Raw genomic sequence first — 10,121 nt, 5'->3', positions numbered from 1 at the left:
GTATTATCCTCTTACTGTTGGTGGGGTTACACCCTCCCTTTTAATGGTTCTGTCCTGCCATTGTTTGCTGGAACTACTCTCAAGTTGTGAGGTCACTGACTCGGTGGCAATCGTAGTGACATGTTTTAAAGGATTTCCATGACTGCTTTTTTTAATGATGATGTCTTTATTCTGTCACTTGGGGAAGCTGACACATTTAGACCATGGGAATCCATTTTGGTCTGTGAGGCTGTGTTTAAATATCTGTCTCTTGGCTAATCACTTCCAACACTAGGCAAGTTTATAAAACTGCGCAATGTAAACTAGTGAACATGTAATTGTTTTGGCGATAAAGCAATGGTTGGATTACTGTGGGCAACTAAAGTTTCTTCACAAGACCTGTTTCACACCCAACCCTGCTGGTCCAGACTGTGATACAGGAAAGAGATAACATCACTATTGTTACTCCAAAATCAGGCTATATCAGTGTCATTTCAAGTTTCAAGTTTTAATGTGACATGAACAAGTATAGTGAAATGCCTTTCTTGCAAAGTCAAATTCTATTTCAGGGACAGATTAGCATAAACGCCTAAAGAGGGCCTAATTGCAACAGTTCCCATATCTGGTTGAACTTGTTTTTCAGAACACAAGATTGTTGTCATCCAGGTATTAGTTTGAGCATGGAGCCGCATAACACGGATTTGAGCCAACGCTAATTGTATCTCCACCCACTAGATGGCAGTATAAAACCACGACACAGACTGCACCATGAAACCCCTTCCACTCCCCAGAGACCAAACAAAGAAAAGGTGCATTATCACTCTGGGAAGGCTGATTTGAATGAAACATCTCTCATCTCTCATATGATTTATTCTTACATGTGTTTTCCACTGAAACAAACGCAGGTGACAGCATAATTGCATGATGAAAGGGGTAGATTACCGAAGGCGTCATTCTCTGCTGTCTACCTGGCTCCTGGTTTTGCGTTTGATAGTGCTGCTCTTGCGCTGAGACCCCTAGAGGGCGTAGTTCTTCCTGATGTCCTATTACCTCTAGGTGTTGACCCAGTCAGCCCAGCCAGTAATACACTCTATCTTCCATGGACCGGCTCATACATAAAACATCCTCCATTTAGGCTGCAAAAGCATCAGTCTACTTCTTAACTCGATTTAAGATCTCGTCGTGGGAAAAAAACGTGTAAAATATGTGTACTGTCTTAATAAAACACAATTTTCCATAACCATGCTAGGGTGGCTAATGCTACTTCCTGATGTTGCGGTGCGCTTTCAGGAAGGGGTAAACAGACTCACTAGGGCTGTGCTTCAAACTCATAAAAGACACACCCTCGTCCACTTACCCTCGCCTTATGCCCTTGGGGGAATCCCCATCACCATCTTGGACATCGGTCCAAGAGATTAGCCAAACAAGGGAAGTTCGCAACGTAAGCCCCTCTGCCCTTGTTTTTGGTCGAGTTTGCGAGTGTACAATTATTTTCACTTTGGGGCCTGAAACGCACCATAATTCAATTCGCAACGATTGTACATCCGCTAAGAAAAGTCAGCCGAAACTTAAAACCTCAACATGGAAAAGTCAACATACAAGTGTAAGTAAATACGAATGTAAAAAGATTAGAAATTGTGCTTCTAATGCACATGACGGCACAGACACATCTCGTAAAAGTAATGATGTTTTTGTTTGGTTAGCTTTTGGAAATTGTAGAAATAAAACATTTTTCTTCAGAAGTTCCAGCTAGGCAGGCTAACATTAGTTAGCTAATTAATTTTCTAACTATCATAGGCGTATATTAATCATTATATAATTAATATGAGTAGACATGCACTCATAATTGACTGTAGCGCATATAAAGCACCCACAAGCTGCCTTTGGCTGAAAACACAATCATCCCCAGATGAACCAGTGACACATTTCCGGGCAAGGGCGGTCCATTTTAGAAATCATTCTGTCCTACCTCGCCCCTTGCCCTGCAAGTGTATACTCGTCAGACGTCATGATAAGTCATCAGATGTGTCCACTTAATTTGAGGGCTGAGGGGATAGGTGTAACGAGTGCGCTGAGAGTCGGGAAGCAAGTACAGAGAGTGAGTATTTTAATAAATAAAAGAAACAATGAACACAAAACACAAGCAACACACCGACATGAAAACAGAGTCAATAACACCTGAGGAAAGAACCAAGAGGAGTGACAGATATAGGGGAAATAATCAAGGAGGTGATGGAGTCCGGGTGAGTGTCATGAGGCGCAGGTACGCGAGACGATGGTGACAGGTGTGCGGCATAATCAGAAGCCCGATGACCTAGAGGCCGGAGAGGGAGTATATGTGACAATAGGGTGTGTCTTTTAAGTGTTTGGAATACAGCCTAGGTATGCAACATCCGGAAGTTGTCTGAAAATCCCCAAAATGGTGGTGAAAAAGTGTGTTTTATTAAGACAGTTTGCATATTTTTAACACAGGAGCCATTAAACCGAATTAAGGATGAAACTGACACATTTTTGCAGCCTGAATGGAGGATGTTTTACGTATGAACAGGTCCAAGGAGACACAAGTCAGTCCAAATTCTTTTTTTCCCGTGTTTTATATCATATAGTACAACAGCTGATGAAACTAACACTAGAAAAGTGTGAAAACATTTGATTAGTGTTATTTCCTGGTAGTTGCTGGTTGAAAATATAATCGACACAGGACCTTCTAATCAGTAGGTTTGCATATACAGGAGTGTTGGCTTTCCATGGTGACATCACCGTGGTAAATGAGTTAATAGACCAATAAGAAAGAGCGTTCCAAACCTCCCTGCCAATAACAGCTAGTTTTCCCCTCCCCACTCAGACCGCTCACAGACAGTCCTAGTAAAATGTGTGTTTAAGAAATATATATTTTTTGCTTCAATGGAAATCTATTACACCTAATTGTTACCCAGAAATGATTTGGTCATGGTCCAAGTACACCAAGACAGTTGTGAAGAGGGCACGACAACTCCTTTTTCCCCTCAGGAGACTGAAAAGATTTGACATGGGTCCCTAGATCCTCAAACATATCTGCAGCTGCACCATCGCGAGCATCTTGACTGGTTGCATCACCGCCTGGTATGGCAACTGCTCTGCAGCCGACCATAAGGCGCTGCAGAGGGTAGTGCATACGTCCCAATACATCACTGGGGCCAAGCTTCCTGCCATCCATGACCTATATACAAGGCAGTGTCAGAGGAAGGACCAAAAAATTGTCAAAGACTCCAGTCACCCAAGTCATAGGCTGTTTTCTCTGCTACCACAAGGCAAGAGGTACCGGAGCGCCAAGTCTAGGTCCAAAAGTTTCCTTAACAGCTTCTACCCTCAAGCTATAAGACTGCTGAACAATTAATCAAATGGCCACCTGGACTATTTACATATTTACATTGACCCCCCTTTGTTTTTACACTGCTTCTACTTGCTGTTTATAATCTATGCATAGTCACTTTACCCCTACCTACATGTACAAACTACCTCTACTAACCTATATCCCCGCACATTGACTCGGTACCGGTACCCCCTGTATATAGCCTTGTTAATGTTATGTAATTTTATGGTGTTGCTTTTAATTTTTGACTTTAGTTTATTTAGTAAATATTTTCTTAACTCTATTTATTGAACTGCATTGTTGATTAAAGGCTTGTAAGTAAGCATTTCACGGTAAGGTCGCCACCTGTTGTATTTGGCGCGTGTGACAAAATAAAATTTGATTTGATATAAAACTGCTACATTGGGCCTTTACACGTATATCCTACCAACGGGACATTAAAAACTAAAATATCTTATGTTTCACTGAGATGTGGCTGAACGACGACATTAAGAACATACAGCTGGCGGGTTATACACTCTATCGGCAGGACAGAACAGCAGCCATTGGTAAGACACGGGGCGGGGGCCTATGCATATATATAAACAACAGCTGGGGCACGATATCTAAGGTTTTGCTCGCCTGAGGTAGAGTATCTCATGATGAGCTGTAGACCACACTATCTACCTAGAGAGTTTTCATCTGTATTTTTCGTAGCTGTCTACACACCACCACAGACCGATGCTGGCACTAAAACCGCATTCAATGAGCTGTATACCATCATAAACAAACAGGAAAATGCTCATCCATAGGCGGGGCTCCTAGTGGCCGGGGACTTTAATGCAGGGAAACTTAAGTCAGTTTTACCTAATTTATGTCAGCATGTTAAATGTGCAACGAGAGGGAAAAAAAATTCTAGACCACCTTTACTCCACACACAGAGCTTTATCAATAAGTGCATCGAGGACGTCGTCCCAACAGTGACTGTATGTACATACCTCCCTCGACCTCCATTTGGCAAATCTGACCATAATTCTATCCTCCTGATTCCTGCTTGCAAGCAAAAATTACGTACAGTCACTGCGGGGATGACGTCCTCGATGCACTTATTGATGAAGCCAGTGACTGATGTGGTGTACTCCTCAATGCCATCGGAAGAATCCCGGAACATATTCCAGTCTGTGCCAGCAAAACAGTCTATACCAGGCGGTGTCAGAGGAAGGCCCTAAAAATTGTCAGACTCCAGCCACCCAAGTCATAGACTGTTCTCTCTGCTACCGTACGGCAAGTGGTACCAGAGCGCCAAGTCTAGGTCAAACAGGCTTCTAAACAGCTTCTACCCCCAAGCCATAAGACTCCTGAACATCTAATCAAATGGCTACCCAGACTATTGCACCCCCTTTCTACGCTGCTGCTACTCTCTGTTGTTATCTATGCATTGTCACTTTAATAACTCTACCTACAGTTGAAGTCGGAAGTTTACATACACCTTAGCCAAATACATTTAAACTCAGTTTTTCACAATTCCTGACATAGAGTAGAAATTCCCTGTCTTAGGTCAGTTAGGATCACCACTCTTTATTTTAAGAATGTGAAATGTCAGAATAATATTAGAGAGAATTATTTATTTCAGCTTTTATTTCTTTCATCATATCCCAGTGGGTCAGAAGTTTACATACACTCAATTAGTATTTGGTAGCATTGCCTTGAAATTGGTTAACTTGGGTCAAACGTTTCGGGTAGCCTTCCACAAGCTTCCCACAATAAGTTGGGTGAAATTTGGCCCATTCCTCCTGACAGAACTGGTGTAACCAAGTCAGGTTTGTAGGCCTCCTTGCTTGCACACACTTTTTCAGTTCTGCCCAAAAATGTTCTATAGGATTGAGGTCAGGGCTTTGTGATAGCCACTCCAATACCTTGACTTTGTTGTCCTTAAGTAATTTTGCCACAACTTTGGAAGTATGCTTGGGGTCATTGTCCATTTGGAAGACCCATTTGTGACCAAGCTTTAACTTCCTGACTGATGTCTGGAGATGTTGCTCAATATATCCAGATAATTTTCCTCCCTCATGATGCCATCTATTTTGTGAAGTGCACCAGTCCGCCCTGCAGCAAAGCACCCCCACAACACGATGCTGCTACTCCGTGCTTCACAGTTGGTATGGTGTTCTTCGGCTTGCAAGCCTCCCCCTTTTTCCTTAAAACATTATGGCCAAACAATTCTGTTTTTGTTTCATCAGACCAGAGGACATTTCTCCAAAAAATACGATCTTTGTCCCCATGTTCTGGCCCTGAACAAGGCAGTCAACCCACTTTTCCTAGGCCGTCATTGAACATGAGAATTTGTTCTTAACTGACTTGCCTAGTTAAATAAAGGTTAAAAAAAATCAAAAATCAAATGTTTAGTTGCAAACCGTAGTCTGGCTTTTTTTATTGCGGTTTTGGAGCAGTGGCTTCTTCCTTGCTGAGCGGCCTTTCAGGTTATGTTGATATAGGACTCGTTTTACTGTGGATATGGGACTTGTTTTACTGTGGATATAGATACTTTTGTACTTGTTTCCTCCAGCATCTTCACAAAGTCCTTTTGCTGTTGTTCTGAGATTGATTTGCACTTTTTGCACCAAAGTCCGTTCATCTCTAGGAGACGGAACGCATCTCCTTCCTGAGCGGTATGACGGCTGCGTGGTCCCATGGTGTTTACTCTTGCGTACTATTGTTTGTACAGATGAACGTGGTACCTTCAGGCGTTTGGAAATTGCTCCCAAGGATGAACCAGACCTGTGGAGGTCTACAATTTATTTTCTGACGCCTTGAAATACATCCACAGGTACACCTCCAATTGACTCAAATGATGTCAATTAGCCTATCAGAAGCGTCCAAAGCCATGACATAATTTTCTGGAAGTTTCCAAGCTATTTAAAGTCACAGTCAACTTAGTATATGTCAACTTCTGACCCACTGGAATTGTGATACAGTGAATTATAAGTGAAATAATCTCTGTAAACAATTGTTGGAAAAATGACTTGTGTCATGCACAAAGTAGATCTCCTAACCCACTTGCCAAAACTATAGTTTGTTAACAAGACATTTGTGGAGTGGTTGAAAAATGAGTTTTAATGACTCCAACCTAAGTGTATGTAAACTTCCGACTTCAACTGTACATGTACATGTACATATTACCTCAATTGCCTCTGTACCGGTACCCCCTGTATGTAGCCCCGCTATTGTTATTTACTACTGCTCTTTAATTACTTGTTATTCTTATCTCACACTTTTTTTATATGTATTTTCTTAAATCTGCATTGTTGGTTAAGGGCTTGTAAGTCAGCATTTCACTGTAAGGTCTACACCTGTTGTATTCGGCGCGTGTGACAAACACAATTTGATTTGATATGATTTAAAGTGGATGTGAAATGACAAACGAGGTAGGGAGTAATGGCACCATCTTGTGGTCAGTAGGGTTACTGCTGCTGCTGCTGGAGAGATTGTCAAATGTTGCTCCCTTTCAAAGCTGATGCCTCTGGCAATCAACAATGCAACCATGCAGTGGAACAAATGTATAGGATTAACACATTCATTGTTTGATTTTAGAAATTCAAGCGACATTTCAGATGGCCTCGTTTTTTCGCTCGATGGATTTCGGCAGTCCTACAGTATGTAACCTACAAGCCAGAGCCCCTGCAGTTAGTTTGGCAGCACAGCATTTGCCCAACACCCCTCGTTGTAACCCACATCTTCTAACTGGGATAGGAGGGAAGATCCCTGGGATTTTTGTGCTCTCGCCCCTCAGGCTCAAAGCTGCTCTAAAACCCCTCCAACAGACCCCTGCCTCCACCAGATTAGATTTAACCATTGAAACGGCACAATGCTACCGTCTCCTACTGCACCAAGTCTTCCAAGGAAACCTGTTCCTTTGGGATTACTGGGAGGAGAGGAAAGAAGAAGGAAGAAGATCCACATTTCCCCGCCTTATGCAAAAACCCAAATGGCAGACACAGAGCGCGGCGTAGTCCCGACGTGGCCGCACAGCCATCAGGCCACATCAGCAGCAGACACAGACAATAGGGTCTAAATCAGAGCGACACTTCAGGGCCACGCCAAACCCAGGCCTGACTGCTTCAGTGTGCGAAGGCTGCAAGGAGCGTGACATCTGCAGTGGTGACGAAGAGAACCGGTCCTCAGCCCCTGCCGCCTACTATCGCTGTAATACCACGGACTTATGCTCTCAGACATGGTCAAGGCCGACATCAGTTGACAGTGTCTTTTACCATTGTGTCCCATAGCAGTTATGTAAAGCGGACGTCCCACTGAAACACAGCGAGTTCACTAGATGCGCATTTTAGAGCGATTCACAGACGCCCTGTTGTGTGGCAATTAATGGAGTCATTCTAAAGGGTAAATAGAAACGTGCCCCCTTTGACTGTCACGCGTTGACATACGTGTAGCCTACATGCTGGCGTGTGCAAAGGGCTTGATAGAGATCTCCTTCGCTGGTTCGCATAATTCCAAATGTGTCGTGGCTGATGAGGATGTAGGGCTGCTCTGCTATCTACATCCCTGAGTGCACCACGGAAGGGGATTTTGCATGATTGCCTTAAGATCATTTGAATATTACCTATCCCCCCTACCCCTCTTTTTCTCTGTGGCTCCCTGCTGTGTGGATGCGCACACATCCTTGGGCTAGAGCATCTAAAATAGAGCATACAAGCAACTGGAGTAGATGCACAAGCGCAGGAAGCGGCTCACGGGCAGACTTTAGTCATGCTGGCGTAGGTCATGCACCCTGAGCTGACAGCCCAACACACCCGATTACAAAGCACGCCATCTTCCAGACGCAGCGGTCGCTACCATGGGTCACAAACAAAAGGGGGAAATATATGGAGAGCTAACTGGGTGATTGACCCCTATCCCAAGCCCATGTTACTGTGGTGTGTGGTACGTATAGGTCCAGTGTAGGGGGGTTGAGAGGACTGGTGTATTACCTTCAGTGGGCTGACCTGATGAGGGTCTCTCTGTGCCTCTGCCTGGCCCCAGCAAGCCATGTTGGAGACTCATTCATTGTGTCATGTGGACTGCTGGCAATGGTATAACCTCAGTGGAGGGGAGGGAAGACAACCCGGTCACTCTGGATAACGGTCCACCAATGTGCAGAAACCGAACCTGTCAGGCCGTCTCAGTGTCAGCCAATCGCTCCTGCTACCTCATATCCTTCAGTCATCAGTTAAGACAGCTTCCCTTTGTTATCCCTCTGTATGGTGTGTAACATTGATTTGCCAGGATCTATTAATACTTTTCTAATTTCCAACCCGGGATAAGAAGCTCAATGTAAAGTCTTGCTGTCTCAGTGTACTGTCCTGTACATCTCTGACCGTCTTTGTAGTGTACATTAGACAAGCCTATTAGCAGCCTGTTAATTGAGGACTGTATGGCGTTTGGGAAAAGGACAATTCCAAAGGATACAAGTGACACATAATTTTCAGATTTTTTTATTATTCATTCTCGTTGAATGATTGATTACGAAACCCATCTGCTACACAATAGCATGACTTGGCACTTACCGTCCCCCCGTCCCCCACCCCATCCCCCTAAAATAATGAGTTGTCCCCAATCAAGATGAACAGACCATCATGATAAGTCAGTAAGTTTTTGTAATTAGACAGCAACCCTATTTTTTTATGTCTTACAAGATCAGCACCCTCCTGTATTTATATAACAACAATCCTTTGGTAATGTATGCCCCAGAAAGGGATGCTGTGTTGAGACAGTGGGACTTGGGCATGGAACAGCAGAGAATATATGTTGAACCATAACTAAGGGGCATTCTGATACAGTTGAAGTCGGACGTTTAAATACACCTTAGCCAAATACATTTAAACTCAGTTTTTCACAATTCCTGACATTTAATCCGAGTGAAAATTCCCTGTTTTAGGTAAATTAGGGTCACCACTTTATTTTAAGAATGTGAAATGTCAGAATAATAGTAGAGAGAATGATTTATTTCAGCTTTTATTTCTTTCATCACATTCCCAGTGGGTCAGAAGTTTACATACACTCAATTAGTATTTGGTAGCATTGCCTTGGAATTGTATAACTTGGGTCAAACGTTTCGGGTAGCCTTCCACAAGTTTCCCACAATAAGTTGGCTGAATTTTGTCCCATTCCTCCTGATAGAGCTGGTGTAACTGAGTCAGGTTTGTAGGCCTCCTTGCTCGCACACGCTTTTTCAGTTCTGCTCACAAATTTTCTTTAGGATTGAGGTCAGAGCTTTGTGTTGGCCACTCCAATACCTTGATTTTGTTATCCTTAAGCCATTTTGCCATAACTTTGGAAATATGCTTGGGGTCATTGTCCATTTGGGAGACCCATTTGTGATCAAGCCTTAACTTCCTGACTGATGTCTTGTTTAAATATTTCCACATAATTTTCCTCCGTCATGATGCCATCTATTTTGTGAAGTGCACCAGTCCGTCCTGCAGCAAAGCACCCCAACAACATGATGCTGCCACCCCCGCGCTTCACGTTTGGGATGGTGTTCTTCAGCTTGCAAGCCTTCCCCTTTTTCCTCCAAACAGTTCTATGTTTGTTTCATCAGACCAAAGGACATTTCTCCAAAAAGTACGATCTTTGTCCCCATGTGCAGTTGCAAACCGTAGTTTGGTTAGTTCCTAGGCACCGTTCTTCTACACCTGCATTGCTTGCTGTTTGGGGTTTTAGTCTGGGTTTCTGTACAGCACTTTGAGATATCAGCTGATGTAAGAAGGGTGTTATAAATACATTTGATTTGATTTGCTGTTGTTCTGGGATTGATTTG

The sequence above is a fragment of the Salvelinus fontinalis genome, chromosome 31 (assembly GCF_029448725.1).
Source record: "Salvelinus fontinalis isolate EN_2023a chromosome 31, ASM2944872v1, whole genome shotgun sequence".
Lineage (NCBI taxonomy): Eukaryota > Metazoa > Chordata > Actinopteri > Salmoniformes > Salmonidae > Salvelinus > Salvelinus fontinalis.
This window is presented reverse-complemented; position numbering follows the sequence as displayed.